At 38.9% G+C, this 20213-nt stretch overlaps 1 long non-coding RNA gene across 1 annotated transcript in view; it reads right to left on the minus strand.

Annotated features, from left to right (window-relative positions):
• LOC133252053 (uncharacterized) overlaps positions 1-19016 on the minus strand; it is a 41809-nt gene extending 22793 nt beyond the window's left edge. Inside the window, exons 1-2 of the long non-coding RNA XR_009737793.1 lie at positions 18942-19016; positions 17063-17133 (exon numbers count right to left, since the gene is read on the minus strand). This is a non-coding gene — a long non-coding RNA (uncharacterized LOC133252053). The remainder of the gene's footprint in view (positions 1-17062; positions 17134-18941) is intronic.
• Between the last annotated feature and the right edge of the window lie 1197 nt (positions 19017-20213).

Genomic DNA, 20213 nt, shown 5'->3' on the forward strand with positions numbered 1-20213 from the left:
CAAACTACTAATTTCCTTCACAGGTTAGAAGCATAGTCTACTATTTGCCACCCCCCGCCCCCCCGCCGCCTTTCAAATATCTTCCCTAACTTTTGCTTTGGTGTACTTTGACTAAGTTGATAATCACAAACTGGAGTTAGACTTTGCATATATTCACAGGCTCAACTAGGCTCACAAAATTCATCTGCATTGCTGTCCTAGCCTTCCTTGAGGAACCCCAAAGCCAGGACCCAGAAGCACACAAGTTATTGAGCTCAGAAGTCCCTTGGAAAATATCACAGCTATAATTCCTACAGATGGTGATTGCAACCATGAAATTAAAAGACACTTACTCCTTGGAAGGAAAGTTATGACCAACCTAGATAGCATATTCAAAAACAGAGACATTATTTTGCCAACAAAGGTCCGTCTAGTCAAGGCTATGGTTTTTCCAGTAGTCATGTTTGGATGTGAGAGTTGGACTACAAAGAAAGCTGAGCACCGAAGAATTGATGCTTTTGAACTGTGGTGTTGGAGAAGACTCTTGAGAGTCCCATGGACTGCAAGGAGATCCAACCAGTCCATTCTAAAGATCAGCCCTGGGTGTTCATTGGAAGGACTGATGCTAAAGTTGAAACTCCAATACTTTGGCCACCTCATGTGAAGAGTTGACTCATTGGAAAAGACTGATGCTGGGAGGGATTGGGGGCAGGAGGAAAAGGGGATGACAGAGGATGAGATGGCTGGATGGCATCACTGACTCAATGGACATGAGTTTGAGTGAACTCCAGGAGTTGGTGATGGACAGGGAGGCCTGGCGTGCTGCAATTCATGGGGTCGCAGAGTTGGACACGACTGAGCGACTAAAGTGAACTGAATTCCTGCAAATCTGAAAAGTGTGATTAGTACAGTATAACTCACAGATACAAGTCTCCTAGTTGGCTGTTGATGTTCCGAACAACTGAAACAAAAGACTGGAGTCTCCCCATACTCCTTCCCCCTTCTCATTTACAACTATCACAGATGCAATTCTCAACCAAAGAAAAACTAGGGAGGATGTTCTCAACTCAAATCAAATCACAGAATTAGAAGAGAGATAGTGAGGCAGAAAGGAGGGAGAATCCCTGAAAGTGAAGGTGAAAGTCTCTCAGTTGTGTCTGACTCTTTGCGACCCCAGGGACTGAATAGTCCATGAAATTCTCCAGGCCAGAATACTGGAGTGGGTAGCCTTTCCCTTCTCCAGGGGATCTTCCCAACCCAGGGATCAAACTCAGGTCTCCCGCATTGGGGGCGGATTCTTTACCAGCTGAGCCACAAGGGAAGCCCAAGAATACTGGAGTGGGTAGCCTATCCCTTCTCCAGGGCATCTTCCCAACCCAGAAATCGAACAAGGGTCTCCTGTATTGCAGGTGGATTCTTTACCAACTGAGGTATCAGAGAATCCCTGAAGAAAGCTTTAAAAAGGGAAGCATCTATTCTGTGATTGCCCAGCTCATTAAGGCTCCATCTTTGTGTTGAACCGAATGTCCCACCTATGTTCTGCTTCCTTAATCATTTCACTGTCTCTTCATTACTCCTCAGACACCTGTAAACATTTACATGGCATACATTCCCATGTCTTAAAAACAATGACTAATTTTCTCATAAATGATTTAAAATAGGTAAGAATGGACACTACTGCAAGATGCCAAAATCTAGATTCATCAGATCTTATTATCATTGCCAGATCTTCATGAGACTATTCTTTTTAAGTAAAGAAATTAAATATTTCAGAAGCAAATAGGAGCTTTCTGTACACCACTTCTCTCTTTCCTCCATATCCTGTAACAGGAGTAATTGCTAGTGTGGGATCAGTGTTTATCACCCACATTATTATATTTTTGCCATAGATTTAGATAGCCATAAATATTATAGAATATTGCTTTGTAGATTTAAAACCTTATATAAATGATAATCATACCTTATATATTCTTCTGAACAGACTTTTTTCCTGTAAATATTATATCATGAAATTAACACAGGCTAATACATGCAGTTCTAAGTTGTTCATTTTTACACTGCTGGGAGGGATTGGGGGCAGGAGAAGAAGGGGACGACAGAGGATGAGATGGCTGGATGGCATCACTGACTCGATGGACGTGAGTCTCAGTGAACTCTGGGAGTTGGAGATTGACAGGGAGGCCTGGCGTGCTGTGATTCATGGGGTCGCAAAGAGTCGGACACGACTGAGCGACTGAACTGAACTGAACTGAACTGAGAGCATTAAGTGAATATACTGTAATTTTCCTCTTGATAAAAATTTAGGTTGTTTCAATTTTGTTGTTGTTGTTGCTATAGTGAACTTCAATTGCAACTTTGTACATTTCTCCTCCAAAACATATGCAAGTGTTTCTCTTGAATGTACGTCTGGTCTTCAGGCTACCACAGCAAATCAGTACAAACTGGGTGGCTTAAAACAACGGATGTTTTTCCTCTTACATTTTTTTGCAGGGCAGAATTGCCTGGAGAATCCCAGGGACGGGGAGCCTGGTGGGCTGCTGTCTCTGGGGTTGCACAGAGTCGGACACGACTGAATCGACTTAGCAGCAGCAGCCCCAAATCAAGTGTCAGTCACTTCCTCCTGAAGTTCTGGGAGAGATTACATTTCTTGTTTCTTCCAGCTTCTGTTGACCTCTGTCTTCACATGGCCGTCTCCTCTGTGTCTCTCTTCTTCTGTGTCTTCTCTTCTTATAAGGACACTTGTCATTGGATTTGGGGCCCATCTAGATAATCCAAGGTCTCATTTTGAGATTCTTAAATTAATTTCATATGCAGAGAATCTTTTCTCAAAGAAAGTCTTTGATAATACTCATAGATTCCAGGTAGAGAAATCTTTTGGGGGCCATTCAACCACCACAGTTTCCCAACCTCAGTACTATTGATATTTGAGTCAGATAACTCTTCGAGCATAGCGATAACCTGTGCTTTGTAGAATGTTTAACAGTTCTTTAGCTTCTCTGGATTGTAGTAATATCCCCTTCCCTCCTCCTTGGCCTTTGCCACCCCAGATGTGACAACTAAAACTGTCTCCAGGCATTGCCAGGTATCCCCTGGATAGGTGAACTATTCCTCTCTTTGTTGAAAAACACTGATTTAGAAGAAAGTTGCTGGCTTGTAAGAGACGAGCTTTTTAAAACTTTACTAGATATTGTCAGTGGTTGTCCAGACTTGTACCTGTTTAAACTGTGCAGTAATATGTGACAGTTCCTGTATCTCTGCAACGTTACTTGTAGTCGGTAGTGTCAGACTTTAACTTTTTCTGTCAATTTGATGTTATCTCATTGTTGTTTTAATTCACACCTTCCCAATCTCTGATGTGGTTGAACATATTTTTATTCATCTATTATCCATTTGGGTTTCTTGGTCTATCAATTGTTTCTCATACTTAGTCCATTTTTTTTTCTGTTATCATTTTATTTTTGAGTTGTAGGAGCTCTTTATATATTCTGAGGACTAGTTCTTTTTCAGGTATGTCCAATGCTAATGTCTTCTCATCTGCACATCATCTTTCATTTTGTTTATATCATCTTTTATGGTGCCAAACTTCTAAATTATAGCATTATCAATTTATCAGTTCTTTTTTATGGTTTGCATTCTCAAGGTCTCTTAATGTCTCTTTTAAGTGTAAGGAGGCAGTCATGCTGCTTGAGGAAAAGACTATAAGACTGATCATGCCTGAAAGAATTCAGTGCTGTGGGTGCTGTCCTGATATGTTGGAAAGACACAGAACAGTGTGTAGACTGCAGGCCTCGCATGCCTAGCATGATTTTCCAATCTGATTTGGAGAAATGACTCAACTGCTTCGTCTTTCCAAGTGCTTGTCTAAAGGGGAAGGGGATTTGAGTCCTTTGCATGACCCTAGTCTATTTAAACACTACACATTGTGAGTTCTCTAAGAGATGCAACCTGTATCTTGGCTATAGGAATCATCTTAACAGCCTTCTAGACTATTGGTAAAATTATCTGGACTGTCAAAAAGGAAAACACACAAAATGGGAAACAAATACAGATAATACAAATGACAAATGAACAATGAAATATCACCTTAAAGCACACACTTTACTTTACTGTTAAATATTTTGGAACAAAAGTTCAGAGAGAACTTCAGTCAGTTCAGTCGCTCAGTCGTCTCCAACTCTGCAACCCCATAGCTTTGATTAGATGGACCTTTGTTGGCAAAGTAATGTCTCTGCTGTTTAACATGCTGTCTAGGTTGGTCACAACTTTTCTTCCCAGGAGCAAGCATCTTTTAATTTCGTGGCTGCAATCACCATCTGCAGTGATTTTGGAGCCCCAAAAAATGAAGTCTAACACTGTTTTCACTGTTTCCCCATCTATTTGCCATGAAGTGATGGGACCAGATGCCAGGATCTTAGTTTTCTGAATGTTGAGTTTTAAGCCAACTTTTTCACTCTCCACTTTTACTTTCATCAAGAAGCTCTTTAGTTCTTCTTCACTTTTTGCCACAAGGGTGGTGTCATCTGCATATCTGAGATTATTGATATTTCACCCAGCAATCTTGATTCCAGCTTGTGCTTCATCCAGACCAGCATTTCTCATGATGTACTCTGCATATAAGTTAAATAAGCAGGGTGACAATATACAGCCTTGATGTACTCCTTTCCCTGTTTGGAACCAGTCTGTTGTTCCATATCCAGTTCTAACAGTTGCTTCTTGACCTGCATACAGATTTCTTAGGAGGCAGGTCAAGTGGTCTGGTATTCTCATATCTTGAAGAATTTTCCACAGTTTGTTGTGATCCACAAAGTCAAAGAGTTTGGCATAGTTGTTAAAGCAGAAGTACATGTTTTTTTGGAACTCTCTTGCTTTTTCAATGATCCAACAGATATTGGCAATTTGACCCCTGGTTCCTCTGCCTTTTCTAAATCCAGCTTGAAAATCTGGAAGTTCTCGGTTCATGTATTGTTGAAACCTGGCTCTGAGAATTTTGAGGTTTACTTTGCTAATGTGTGAGATGAGTGCAATTGTGTGGTACTTTGAACATTCTTTGGCATTGCCTTTCTTAGGAATTGGAATGAAAACTGACCTTTTCCAGTCCTGTGGCTACTGCTGAATTTTCCAAATTTGCTGGCATATTGAGTGCAGCACTTTCACAGCATCATCTTTTAGGATTTGAAATACTGCTGCTGCTACTGCTGCTAAGTCACGTCAGTCGTGTCCAACTCTGTGCAACCCCATAGACGGCAGCCCACCAGGCTTCCCCGTCCCTGGGATTCTCCAGGCAAGAACACTGGAGTGGGTTGCCATTTCCTTCTCCAATGCATGAAAGTGAAAAGTGAAAGTGAAGTCGCTCAGTTGTGTCTGACTCTAGCGACCCCATGGACTACAGCCTACCAGGCTCCTCCGTCCATGGGATTTTCCAGGCAAGAGTACTGGAGTGGGGTGCCATTGCCTTCTCTGAGGATTTGAAATAGCTCAACTGGAATTCCATCACCTCCACTAGCTTTGTTTGTAGTGATGCTTCCTAAGACCCACCTGACTTCTCATTCCGGGATGTCTGGCTCTAGGTGAGTGGTCACACCATCATGATTATCTGGCTCATGAAGATCTTTTTTGTATAGTTCTTCTGTGTTTTCTTGCCTTATCTTCTTAATATCTACTGCTTCTGTCAGGTCCATACATACCATTTCTGACCTTTATTGTGCCCATCTTTGCATGAAAATTTCCCTTGGTATCTCTAATTTTCTTGAAGAGATCTCTAGTCTTTCCCATTCTATTGTTTTCCTCTATTTGCATTGATCACTGAGGAAGTCTTTCTTATCTCTCCTTGCTATTCTTTGAAACTCTGCATTCAAATGGGTATATCTTTCCTTTTCTCCTTTGCCTTTCACTTCTCTTCTTTTCATAGCTGTTTGTAAGGCCTCCTCAGACAACCATTTTGCCTTTTTGCATTTCTTTTTCTTGGGGACTGTCTTGATCACTGCCCCCGGTACAGTGTCATGAACCTCCGTCCATTAGTTAATATCTTTCATGATATCAAAAATATGTTAAATATAATACAGGTACACACTTTTTAGCACAAATATTTAAATTGTATCATTTTCCCTTGTAATTAATTCTTAAATTTGCCAGTCTTGGTTAACCTAGTGATAACCATTTGAGGGTGCTTCTGAAGAGTCTATATACCCTATCTTCAGGGACACTTCACTAATTTATTTATTGATGTTGTGATTTTTATTTTCAGCTAGATCTTGCCAGGTGTGATGTTTGTTGCCTTTGGCCAACTTAGCATTCATCCCAAATCCTCACAAATATCATGAAGTACTTACCTGAAAATGAATTCTTGGATTTTTTCACAGTTAAAAAATCTTTCTTGTTTAGTAAACTCAGCTTAGTACTTTCACTTGCTACTCTCCAAAATTCTCATTTTGTAGCCACCCCCCCACTCTCTGCCAAAAAAAGGTTTTCACCCTTAGTCATAATAAAACTCATTATATGAATTACTTTATGTTCATTATAAGAATATTTTAAGCTAATAATACTGTAACTATTAAAATTCAATGGCCATTAAGTCATAGACTCTGTTAAACATTTAGCTTATACACTGGTTAAAGTGGGGAACTTTCATTTGCACAATTGTGGGTGTGAATTGAGAGCCTCAGTTTTTTGATCAGGCAGCAGTGGCATATGCCAATTTCTCTCTAGTTAGTTTGGGAGTTCGGCTTCCTATCACATTAAACAGAGGTGACACTTCTGGCCTACAATGTGACAGATGACCTTTCTGGAGATCATAACACCTAATGGATCATTTAACGTGAGCAGCTCTGACACATGACCAAACTCCTTAAGCATTAGAAAAACTTCATGCAAGTCAATGCCATGTTGAAGTCTGCTGTCATTTCCAATGAGTGTCCACAACTGCCATTGGCAGCTTTGAGAATTGTTGCCAGTGATGCTGAGGACAGAGAGTCAAGCCACATTCCAGGAGAATGGTCCAAATCTATCTCGAGGGAAGAAAATGATAACTAGAGGAGAAATCGAGGGATGCCAAAAGAGCATTTTTCTTTCCTCTTGACCTTATAGTACAGTTGTTAAACTTGTGTTCATGCAATTAGAGACTTTAATTAGGAAATAAAATTAAGGTAAGATAGGATAGCTTACTGGTATTTGAAAAAAAGCATATATTCAGTAGAACATTGTTAAGGGAACAGTGAGATGACTAGCGAATCATTGCTGTGACTATAGTAATAGACATCTTACGCACTGTCATTTATATTTATTTAAATTTTTATTTTATATTGGAGTATAGTTGTTAACAATGTTGTGTTAGTTTTCAGATGTACAGCAAAGTGATTCAGTTATACATATATCTGTTCTTTTTCAAGTTCTTTTTCCATTTAGATTATTATAGAATACTGAGCAGAGTTCCCTGTGCTATACTGTGAGTCTTTGTTGGTAATCCGTTTTAAATATAGTAGTGTATATATGTCAAGCCCAAACTCCCAATCCCTCCCTCCTTCCAACTTTTCCCTTTGGTAACTATAAGTTTGTTTTTTAAGTCTGTGAATCTGTTTCTGTTTTTGTAAATAAGTTCCTTTGTATCATTTTTTAAATATTTACATACAATTGTCATTTATCCACTTAATAGTTATTGAGTGCCAACATTGTGCCTAAAACTCAGCTAGGCTCTGGGGATTCAGTGAGCACAAACGCTGTCCTGTTTTCATGGAACAGATACTGAAATGCGGAAGAGAACTATTAATTAAATAATCTCAAAAAATTTCAAAATTTCAATTATGCTGATTGCAGAAGAGAAAGGCATGGTGCTTTAAGGACTGAGCAAGGGAGGTCAGGGAAAGGCTTCCCCGAGGAGGTTTGATGGTGAAATTTTGAGTTAGATATAGCAGGAGAGAAATGCAAGGAATATTCTTGGAAGAGAGCAGTGAGTGCCAAGGTCCTGTGAGGTGAGAGAGGTGGGTACATTCTCAGACTGGAAGAAAAGCAATGTGGTCTGTTACCATGTGAGGCTAGAGAGGGATATGGGGATTAGGCTTGGAAAACCCTGGTAGACTGTATTCAGGTACTTTTTTTTCATCCCTAGAAAAACAGGAAGCTGCTACAGAATTTAAGCAGAAGGATGACTTGATCAGATTTAGTTCCAAAAAGATAATTCTGCCAGATGAAGAGTAGGCACTGGCAGGGGTCAGAGCAGGTAAGGGTAGACTCGTTAGGAGGGTCTTCCAGTAGTTCTAATGAGCTCAGGTTTTCTTGAATGAGGATAACTGGGAGGAGAGGTGGAGATGGGGAGAAGTAGAGGAATTCATGAGATGATTAGAAAGTAAATGGACTTGGTAATTGAATGAAAATGGAGGTAAAGAAAAAGGAGCTATTAAGGATGACCAACACCCAGGTTTCTAGCCTTAAGTAACTGAATGGCTGATGATGCCTTTCACTGAAGCTGGAAACGCTGGCAAAGGAGCATATTTAGGGAGGAAGGTTATGAATTTGGTTTGGGACTGAAGTTTCCTCTTGAACTCTCTAGAATTTGGATCTAGCATTGAGAAGAAAAGTCTAAGTTAGAGATACAAAATATGAAACTGGGAGTCATCTGTGTACAAACAGATAGTAATTGAAATTACTGTGGTGGATAGAATAATGGCCTTTCAAAGATGGACATGACATAGTTTTCAGAACCTGTGAACATGTTATCTTATATAACAAAGTGAAAGTCACTCAGTCGTGTCCAATTCATTGTGACCCCATGGACTATACAGTCCATGGAATTCTCCAGGCCAGAATACTGGAGTGGTAGTCATTCCCTTCTCCAGGGCATCTTCCCAACCCAGGTATCGAACCCATGTCTCCTGTACTGCAGGCAGATTCTTTACTAGCTGAACCGCAAGGGAAGCCCAAAGGGGTTCATAATAAAGGGGAATTAAAATAACAGATGGAATTAAGGTTGTTATTCAGCTGATTGTGCAATAGAGATTATCCTGGATTATCTAGGTGGACTTAATCACAAGCGTCCTTAAAAGTGGAAAAGTGCAGTAGAAGAATCAGTTTCAGAGGGATGTGATATGAGGAGGCCTTTGACCTGTCATTGGTGGCTTTTAAAATGGAAGGAGCCTCTAGTCAAGGAGTAGGGGCAGCTCTTGGAGCTGGAAAAGGCAATCGAGTTGATTTTCCCCTAGAGTTTTCAGAAAGGAACATAGCCCTGATAAGACTTTGATTTTAGTCCATTGAGACCCATTTTGGAATTCTAATCTCTAAAACTGTAAAATAATAAATGTGTACTGTTTAAGCTGCCAAGTTTGTGGTAATTAGAGCAACGATAGGAAAATATTACAGTTACTTTGAGAAAAGGTAAAGAGAGAGGGTCTAATGCTGAATCATGAAACTCTAATGCATAATGGTGATATATAAAAAAAGAAACTTACTAATAAGTCAGGGAAGAAAGAGGAAAGGAAAACTGGGAGAATTCAGGGTTCTGGAAGTAAGAGGAGAGACTCTTTCCTAAAGTGATCAAACAGGATGAGATTTATTTGTTTGTGTGATAGGAGCTCACTGAAAACTTCAGAGACAATTGTTTCACTGGAATGAGGGGAGCTGGGTCCAGATTGAGGTGAGATGTGGTGTTATTGGGAGATGAAGAGACAAAGATAAAGACTAGGAGCAATGGTTCTAAGAAGTTTACTTGCACAGTAAAAGGAAAAAATTATAAAAATGTTATCTTGGAACAATATTTCTGAACTTTGGCTTTGTTGACATTTTGAATTGGGTAATTCTTTGTTGTTATAAATCTTGTGTGTTATGGGATGTTTAGTCTTATCTCTTGTTTCTGTCCACTAGGTGCCAGTAGTAATCTCCTCCCTTAGTTGCGACTACTAAAAGATGTCTGTGCCATCGCCTTCTCCGAAAAGATGTCTGTAGCCATTGTTAAATGTCCCCTGGGGATGAGTGATAAAATGCTCCTGATTGAGAACCACTGTTTTGTACAGAAAATAAAGAATCCCCTGAGTTTGATTTTGTCCAAGTACCTCGAATTTCCTTTTTCTGAAGAGTAAAAGGTCATCAAATGAGTGGGACATTACTTGATTGGATCCTTCAGAGCTCACAGTGTAGATAACTTGATTCTTTTTATACCTACTCTGAATTGATGCAAGGTGAATTTGTGTGGATGGTATTGTGCATGCTCTCATATGAGAATCTGATAAGCCTAGGGTGGACTCCAGTTATGTACAAAACTTGTTTTAATTCTGTGCATGCCATTTAATCTAGATTGGTGACCAGACGATAATGGAACAGCATGATTCCAGGAAACTGCCCTTTCCCCAGTATCATCTGCCAATTCTAATAGTGTTAGCTGAAATCTCAAAGCAGGAGCCCATCAAATCAAGATAAAATCTTTTACAATGTTAAAAAAAAAAAAAAAGTGAGACAGTGTCTACATTCTAACATGGTCAATGAGGCCTTTCAGAAATTTATTGGGAAATGCAGTCTAAACCTTGTTTCAGAAGTTTGAAGAAAAGGATTGCTTTTTTGGATTAGATGCATATGATGGATCTCATATGTATGAAGACTATTTCTCTTTCCACCACTCTCAAGATCTTGCTTGTTGGATTGGCTTTTTAGGTGTGCCTAAGGTGCTGAATTATGTGAAATCTGATTAATTTTATTGCTTAATTAAGGCACTCTGTAGTTTTGGGGGAAGAATATGGAGAAAGTCTTGTAAAGTAAATTAAAAGCCAACTTTCATGCTTGATCACACATGTAAAAGTGGAATAATTCAATAAATGAGACATATGCTTTATTAGAGGTCAGTGTTCCCATGGTGGTTATTAAGTTTTTAGTATTTTAATAAGACTGCTTTCTTCCCAACCTCATTTTTCTATCTTTCTGGTGCTGCTTTAAAGTTTCAGTTCATGGAGAACATTCTATGCAGTTCAGTAACTCAGCTGTGTCTAACTCTTTTCAACCCCATAGACTGCAGCAGGCCAGGCTTCCCTGTCCATCACCAACTTATGGAGCTTGCTCAAACTCATATCCATTAAGTCGATGATGCCATCCAACCATCTCATCCTCTGTAGTCCCCTTCTTCTCCTGCCTTCAATCTTTCCCAGCATCAAGAACTTTTCCAGTGAGTCAGTTCTTTGCATCAAGTGGCCAAAGTTTTGGTTTCAGCTTCAGTATCAGTCCTTCCAATGAATATTCAGGGTTGATTTCCTTTAGGATTGACTGGTTGGATCTCCTTGAAGTCCAAGGGACTCTCAAGAGTCTTCTCCAACACCACAGTTCAAAAGCATCACTTCTTCCAACCTCAGCTTTCTTTACGGTCCAACTCTCACATCCATACATGACTACTGGAAAAATCATAGCTTTGACTAGATAGACTTTGTCGGCAAAGTAATGTCTCAGCTTTTTAACATGCTGTCTAGGTTTGTCATGGCTTTTCTTCCAAGGAGCAAGCATCTTTTAATTTCATGGCTGAAGTCACCATCTGCAATGATTTTGGAGCCCCCAAAATAAAGTCTGTAACTGTTTCCATTGTTTCCCCATCTACTTGCCATTAAGTGATGGGACCAGAAGCCATGATCTTCGTTTTCTGAATGTTGAGTTTTAAGCCAACTTTTCACTCTCCTCTTTCACTTTCATCAAGAGTCTCTTTAGTTCCTCTTCACCTTCTGCCATAAGGGTGGTGTCATCTGCATATCTGAGGTTATTGATATTTCTCCTGGCAATCTTGATTCCATCTTGTGCTTCACCCAGACCAGCATTTCTCATGATGTACTCTGCATATAAGTTAAATAAGCATGGTGACAATATACAGCCTTGTCATATTCCTTTCCCAATTTGGAACCAGTCCTTTATTCCATGTCTGGTTCTAACAGTTGCTTATTGACCTGCATACAGATTTCTCAGGAGGCAGGTCCAGGTGGTCTGGTATTCCCATCTCTTGAAGAATTTTCCACACTTTGTTGTGATCTACACAGTCAGAGGCTTTAGCATAGTCAATGAACCAGAAGTAGATGTTTTCCTGTATTCTCTTGCTTTTTCGATGATTCAACGTATGTTGACAATTTGACCTCTGGTTCCTCTGCCTTTTCTAAATCCATCTTGAACATTTGGAAGTTCTCAGTTCATGTACTGTTGAAGCCTGGCTTGCAAAATTTTGAGCATTACTTTGCTAATGTGTGAGATGAGTGCAATTGTGTGGTACTTTGGTATTGCCCTTCTTTGGGATTGGAGTGAAAACTGACCTTTTCCAGTCCTGAGGCCACTGCTGCGTTTTCCAAATTTGCTGGCATATTGAGTGCAGCACTTTCACAGCATCATCTTTTAGGATTTGAAATAGCTCAGCTGTAATTTCATCACCTCCACTAGCTTTGATCATAGTGATGCTTCCTAAGGCCCACTTGACTTCACACTCCATGATGTCTGGCTCAAGGTATGATCACACCATCATGGTTATCTGGGTCTTTAAGATCTTTTTTGTATAGTTGTTCTGTTATTTTTGATACCTCTTCATAGGCTATGTGAACTAAGCCAGACACAGAAAGACAAAACCTACATAATATCACTTTTATGTGGAGTCTTAAAAAAAAGTTGAATTATAGAAACAGAGTGGGATGGTTGTTGCTGGAGGTTGGGGAAATGGGTAGCTCTTGGTCAAAGAGTGCGCAGTTTCAGTCAAGTAAGATGAGAAAGGTTTGGAAATCTAATGTACAGAATGATGACTATAGTTAGTAACATTCTGTTATATACCTGAAAAATTCTGAGAGAGTTAAGTCTGATATGTTCCCACTGCACATACTCTCTGTCACACACACACATACACACACACACACGCACACACACACACATACACATGCACCCACACCATACACACAAAATGGTAACTGTGAGATTATGAATATGTTAATTAGATAATGAATATGTTAATTAGCTTGTGGTAATCATTTCACAATGTATATCAAAGCATCATGTTGTGTGCTTTAAATAAATAAATAAATAAATAAATATATATATATATATATAATGTTTTTGTCAATTATACCTTAGTTCAGTTCAGTTCAGTCACTCAGTCATGCCTGACTCTTTGGGACCCAATGGACTGTAGCACACCAGGCTTCCCTGTCTATCACCAACTCCCAGAGCTTGCTCAGACTCATGTCCATCAAGTCAGTGATGCCATCAAACCATCTCATGCTCTGTCGTCCCCTTCTCCTCCTGCCTTCAATCTTTCCCAAGAATCAGGATCTTTTCCAATGAATCAGTTCTTCCCATCAGGTGGCCAGAGTATTGGAGTTCCAGCTTCAGCATCAGTCCTTCCAATGAATATTCAGGACTGATTTCCTTTAGGATGGACTGGTTTGATCTTGCAGTTCAAGGGACTCTCAAGAGTCTTCAACACCACAGTTCAAAAGCATCATTGATCTTCAGTGCTCAACTTTCTTTGTAGTCCACTTCTTACATCCATACATGACTACTGGAAAAACCGTAGCTTTGACTAGACGGACCTTTGTTGGCAAAGTGATGTCTCTGCTTTTTAATATGCTGTCCAGGTTGATCACAGCTTTTCTTTCAAGGAGCAAACACCTTTTAATTTCATGGCTGAACTCACCATCTGCAATGATTTTGGAGCCCCCCAAAATAAAGTCTGTCACTGTTTCCACTGTTTCCCCATCTACTTGCCATGAGTGATGGGACTGGATGCCATGATCTTCGTTTTTTCATGTTGAGTTTTAAGCCAGCTTTATCACTCTCCTCTTTCACTTTCATCAAGAGGCTCTTAGTTCCTCTTCATTTTTTGCCATAAGGGTGGTGTCATCTGCATATCTGAGGTTATTGATATTTCTCCCAGCAATCTTGATTCCAGCTTGTCCTTCATCCAGACCAGCATTTCTCATGATGTACTCTGCATATAAGTTAAATAAGCAGGGTGACAATATACAGCCTTGACATACTCCTTTCCCTATTTGGAACCAGTCTGTTGTTCCATGTCCAGTTCTAACTGTTGCTTCTTGACCTGCATACAGACTTCTTAGGAGGCAGGTCAAGTGGTCTGGTATTCCCCTCTCTTGAATTTTCCACTGTTTGTCATGATCCACAAAGTCAAAGAGTTTGACATGCATCGTTAAAGCAGAAGTAGATGTTTTTCTGGAACTCTCTTGCTCTTCAGATGATCCAACGGATGTTGGCAATTTGACCTTTGGTTCCTCTGCCTTTTCTAAATCCATCTTGAACATTTGGAAGTTCTTGGTTCATGTTCTGTTGAAGCCTGGATTGGAAAATTTTGAGCATTACTTTACTAGCATGTGAGATGAGTGCAATTGTGTGGTAGTTTGAACATTCTTTGGCATTGCCTTTCTTAGGAATTGGAATGAAAACTGACCTTTCCTGTCCTGTGGCCACTGCTGCATTTTCCAAATTTGCTGGCAATATTGAGTGCAGGACTTTCACAGCATCACCTTTTAGGGTTTGAAATAGCTCAACTGGAATTCCATCACCTCCACTAGTTTTGTTTGTAGTGATGCTTCCTAAGGCTCACTTGACTTCTCATTCTGGGATGTCTGGCTCTAGATGTGTGATTACACAGTCGTCATTATCTGGGTCGTAAGATCTTTTTTGTATAGTTCTCTGTATTCTTGCTACCTCTTCTTAATATCCTCTGCTTCTATTAGGTCCATACCAGGTTTCTGTCCTTTATTTTGCCCATCTTTGTATGAAATTTTCCCTTGGTATCTCTAATTTTCTTGAAGAGATCTCTTGTCTTTCCCATTCTATTGTGTTCCTCTGTTTCTTTGCATTGATCACTGAGGAAGGTTTTCTTATCTCTCTTGCTATTCTTTGGAACTCTGCATTCAAATAGGTATGTCTTTTCCTTTTCTCCTTTGCCTTAACTATATTAATAGTACAGGAATAGCTTATTATAAAAACCACTAACAATGAAGATAAAATAGAGGCCTACTTTCGTATGCATGTGGTTTAGTTGCTTAGTCATGTCCAACTCTTTGCAACCCCATGGACTGTAGCCTGCTGTGATTTTCTGTCCATGGGATTATCCAGGCAAGAATACTGGAGTGGGTTGCCATTTCCTTCTCCAGGGGATTTTCCAGACCCAAGGACTGAGGCCACATCTTCCATCTGCTGCATTGCAGTGGGATTCTTTTCTGGCTGAGCCACCAGGGAAACCCATCTACTTTGATACATCTTCTTCTTAACTTTATTTCTCTTTCCAGACATTAAAAAATATTAGTTTGGGGTTTATCCTTATAAAACTTTTTCAGTCTACTTATGATGATGGGTAATTATCAAACTATGTAAATTTGCTTAGTACATGTGATTCCTTACCAGTATGAAGCTACAGTATACACATAATTTTGTAATTTTCTTTGTCTTTCTTTCTTTCTTTTGTGTGATAAAAGATCTGTGATATGATCCCAGACAGGTTCAGCTCATTCATATTATGTATTTCATAGTATTGATATCACATTCTGTTTAGCTCTTCTTCCATTGATGGACATTTTGGTTATTTTAAATTTTTTACATTATAAACAGTGTTCTACATTGTAAGTAATATTGTGTACATTTATTTTGCATGTGTAAAGCCATTTGTTTGAGATCAATTCCTTTAATTGGAATTACTGAGTTAAGAGTAGACACTTTGAAAAAGTTTTAAAGGCATTTCCAAGGGGATAATGAATTTAGTTAAATGTTTTTTTGGTTAAGAATAAGCAGATATATTTTAAAAATACAAAGATAAAGGAATTTGGATACATTGTAAGAATGGATTCTGAGGTTTAGCAAGTGTCTCAACTTTCTTTAAGCTAGACTTTATTTTTTAGAGTGGTTTTCAGTTTGCAGAAAAATTGAGAAGGAAGTGTGGTGAGTTCCCATATATCCCCTGCCCCTACTCATACACAGCCTCCCCACAATCAACATATCCCACCAGAAAGGTACATCTGTTACAATCAGTGAAACTACATCATTATCACCCAACATCCATAGTTTAAATTAGGGTTCACTCTTGGTGTTGCACCTTCTATGGGTTATGACAAATGTGTAACGGCACATATCCACCATTATAGTATCGTGTAGAGTAGTTTCATTGTCCTGAAAGTCCTCTGTGTCCCACTTGTGTATCCCATCCCTTCCTCCTCCTTAACTCCTGGCAATGCCAGATCTTTTTACTATAAATATTTCCATAGATTTGCCTTTTCAGAATGTCATTTAGTTTGAATGATACAGTATGTAGTCTTTTCAGATTGTTTTCTTTCACTTAGTAACATGCATTAACATTCCTTCATGTTTTTTGTGGCTTGGGCTCATTTCTTTTTAGCACTGAATGTTCTATTGTCTGGATGTACCATAGCTTATTTTTCCAGACACCTACTGAAGAACATGTTGGTTGCTTCCAAGTGAGCATTTCTAAATAAAGCTTCCATAAACATCATGTGCAGGATTTTGTGTGGACATAAGTTTTCAAATCATTTGGGTAAATACCAAGAAACAATTGCTGTATCATATGGTGAGAGTGTGTTTAATTTTGCCAGAAATTGCTGAACTGTCTTTCAGAGTGGCTGTGCCATTCTGTGTTCCCATCAGCAATGAATAAGAGCTCCTATTGCTCCACATTCTAGCCAGCATTTGCTGTTGTCAGTGTTTTGGCTTTTGGCCATTCTAGTAGATGTGTAGTGGTATATCATGTTTTGATTTTCAGTTGTTTAATGACATGTGATGCTCTCCATCTTTGTATATGCTTATTTACTATCTGCATATCTTCTTTAATGAGGTGCCTATTCAGATCTTTGGCCCATTTTAAAGTCACATTTTTCATTTTCTTACTGTTGTGTTTTAAGAATTCTTTGTATATTTTGGTCAATACCTTTTATCAGAAACGTCTTTTGCAAATATTTTCTCCCAGTCTGGCTTGTCTTCACATTCTTTTGAGTTTTTAAACTCAAAAACAGTAAGTTCTTGCTCATCTGAAAGCCTATTAAGCAATGTGAGGATAAATGTAATCCACAGCTTTTTAGGATATTGATATTGAACTTAGCAGAAATGTTAGGAGGTATGGACTTACCTAAACCCTTTGCTGACTTCCTGGGCCATTTACATACTTTCCCATAGCAACATGCAGTGGTTTTTCTCCAGCTGAAAAAGAATTGCAACATGACACCATGACTTTAGTTTGAGAATACTAAATTTGTGAGACCTGAGGTGATTTAATCCATGGCAAAATGTTCTCAGCTTCTCATTTAAGAAAAATAATTAAAACAATTGAGAGGAGTTCACACTTATATCTGGTGGATTTAGAAGTTTCCCTATGGAAGAAAGCTCTGCTTTAATGAAGAATTAATTTAAGCTGGGTGGATTAAGTTGCTAAAATTCATCTCCATAGTAATTTAGTAAGGGAAAAATTAAGATGTTGACCACAGTTGTTATAAATTTGGTTGGAGCTGAAGATATGTGTAAATAACCTTGGGAAGGGTGATACTATTTCCAGTTGATCATTTAACCATTAAATACCAGATTTATACATGGTGGGTCTCTCCTCAAAAGTACTTTTGCTTATGAGTTATACATGTCATTGTAAGTGAGCCAGTCTCATAATTCCTTTTTTGAGTGTTCAGTGACTCTGTACTTTCTGGTACTCATTTTGTACTCATTTCTTGTACTCATCCTGTACTGTGCCTCTTATGTTCTAAGAACCAGTTTAAGTTTTGAGAGGAATACAAGTTTGCATAATGTGAGTTCTGGCTTTAAGAAGTTTTACAGATGACTAGAAGAAAGACAAATATATGGAAATTTCTGTGATCCAAAAGATAGTCCATTTTTCCTGAAAGATATAAAAGAAAAAAAATCCTAGGTTTTTAAATTTTGTTTTAGCTTTACACTGTGCATTTAGGTCCATGATTGATTTTGATTTTTTTTTTTAGGTTGTAAAGCCTAGTTTCATGTTCATTTTAGTTTCTTTTTCTTAAAATATTTTTTTTGCCACACCGTGTGATATGCAGGATCTTAGTTCCCTGACCAGGGACAGAACCCAGGTACCCTGCAGTGGAAGTGTGGACAGGCAAGTCTTTAAAAAATTAGTTTTTTTTTTTTTTTTTTAAACCTGCTTCTAATGTACAGTTGACTTCTCTATGGTGTCATGTAATTTGGAGGAACAGTAAAACTGTGACAATCAACTTGACTGGGTGTGTCTGTGAGGGTGTTTCTGGGTGAGATTAGCATTTCAATCCACAGACTGTAAAACAGGTTGCCATCCCCAGTGCGTGTGGGCTTCATCTAGTTTGTTGAGGGCTGAAAAGAACAAAAATGTGGAAGGGAGAATTTTCTCTCTCTTCCTGACTACATAAGCTGGGACACTGGTTTTCTCTTACACTGGTGTAAGTTCCTGGAACTGGAATTTACACCATAAGCTTTTCTGATTTTCAGAACTTTGGACTCAATATGAAGGATGATTTTTTTTTTTTTTTAAAGACTTTCAAGATAAGAGGAAAAAAAAAAACAAAAAACCAAACCCTCTGTATCCATAGAGTCTCAAGTTGGTTGTTAAAATGACAGATTTCCCCCTGTTTCTCACCCCCAAACTATATCATTTCATCTGAGGATATAAAATTGGGCAACTGAAGATCTTTCACATTGTATTTAGAGGCTCATGCCAGGTCAATTTATTTTAGCATGCATATGGCTAAATTGTCAGTAATAACCATGTCAGGGAAGAACTGTAGGAAAAATCAATATTCCTGCTGAGAGCTTTCAATAGTACTTAATGATTTTATGCATCTTTCACACAGACATGAAGAAGGCTCAATTAAAACTCATAACACAGTAAGCAGGCACTGCCTAAAAAGGGGGGAGGGGGGAAAACTATGACAAAACCACAAGATAAATAAGACTAGCAGACTAAATCTTAGTTTCAGTGGACAAGTAAGTAAGATATGTTGGAAACTTACAAATTTGATCATGGCAGGACTGTGCCTCAGTTTCCTTGTTTGTAGCATAGTTATACCAAAGTACCTTCCTCCTAAGATTATGGTGAAGAGTCAATGAGGTAAACTAGTTGAAGCTCTTAGAACAACACCTAGCTTATAAGAAATGGTTCCTACACTTTTGGAAAATAAAGTTTAGTTGTGCTTCAGAGACCATCTTATAGAGATGGCCACTCTGAACTTTATTTCTAGACTTCCCTCTGTCTCTTTTGGTGCCTTTAAAATTGAAAATGTTTTGATTGGACAGCATTGGGTCTTTTCAGCAACATTACACCCTTTCTCAATAACTAAGCTTCCTTGAAAGTGGGACAGAAGCTGCCATAATCTTAGAGAAAGTGATGGAAAATTGGAAAGATCCATGGCAGGCTGGCAGAGGAAAGAGGTGGGGACTTTCTTGAGATGGGTGGAGTCTTTAAGCAGGTCCAGGCTTTTTCTCCCTTGGAGAGTTGTTTGGTGGTTTTCAGAGTAAATCCTGGATTGTGATTTGAGGATGGGGAGCTGAGCTTAGAGCTCCACCTTCTCCTAGTTCCTGTGAGGTTGTCTGTGGGGCTGAGTTCCTCTAGAAGCTTTTCCCATTGACTGGAATCTAGGAAAATGGTCTGGGCAGCCAATTAATGGTATAAATTCTAGAATTTATTTAATAGTAGAGATGTTTAAGACAATAGATATAAACTGATCTCACTTTCTCTTCTTATATGTGAGGAGACTAAGGCTAGATTAATAAACTGACTTGCCCAAGGTCACTCAACCTAGAGAATGGCAAAGCTGTCACTGAAGTCCAGATTTCCTGACTCCACCTTCTGTACTTAAAGAAGACACCTGTGAAAGAGAGAGGGAAAGAGACTAGGTTGACATTTCTCCATAGGTGCACCATACTAAAATTTCACATCATAGATAATAATGACATCTGTCAGTTATCAAATGTTTACCATGTGCTTATCACTTAATGCATATATCTAACTTTATCCTTATAACAGCATCATGAGGTAGGCACTATTATTATGCCCATTTTATAGATGAGGGAATTGAGGCTTGGAGAGGTTTAGCAAATTGGTCAGCATTATGCAGTTAACAAGCAACAGAGTTAAGACTAGAATAATGAGTATTGGCATATCATGTTTCAGATGACATTAAAGCCATTTAAGAGTCTCAGGGAGAGCCTTGGTCACTTCTCCACTCTTAAGTTTTAGTTTACACGTTTAAAAAGTGCAATAGATGAGCTCTAAGATCCATGAA

Source organism: Bos javanicus, chromosome 7 (assembly GCF_032452875.1).
Source record: "Bos javanicus breed banteng chromosome 7, ARS-OSU_banteng_1.0, whole genome shotgun sequence".
Taxonomy (NCBI): Eukaryota; Metazoa; Chordata; class Mammalia; order Artiodactyla; family Bovidae; genus Bos; species Bos javanicus.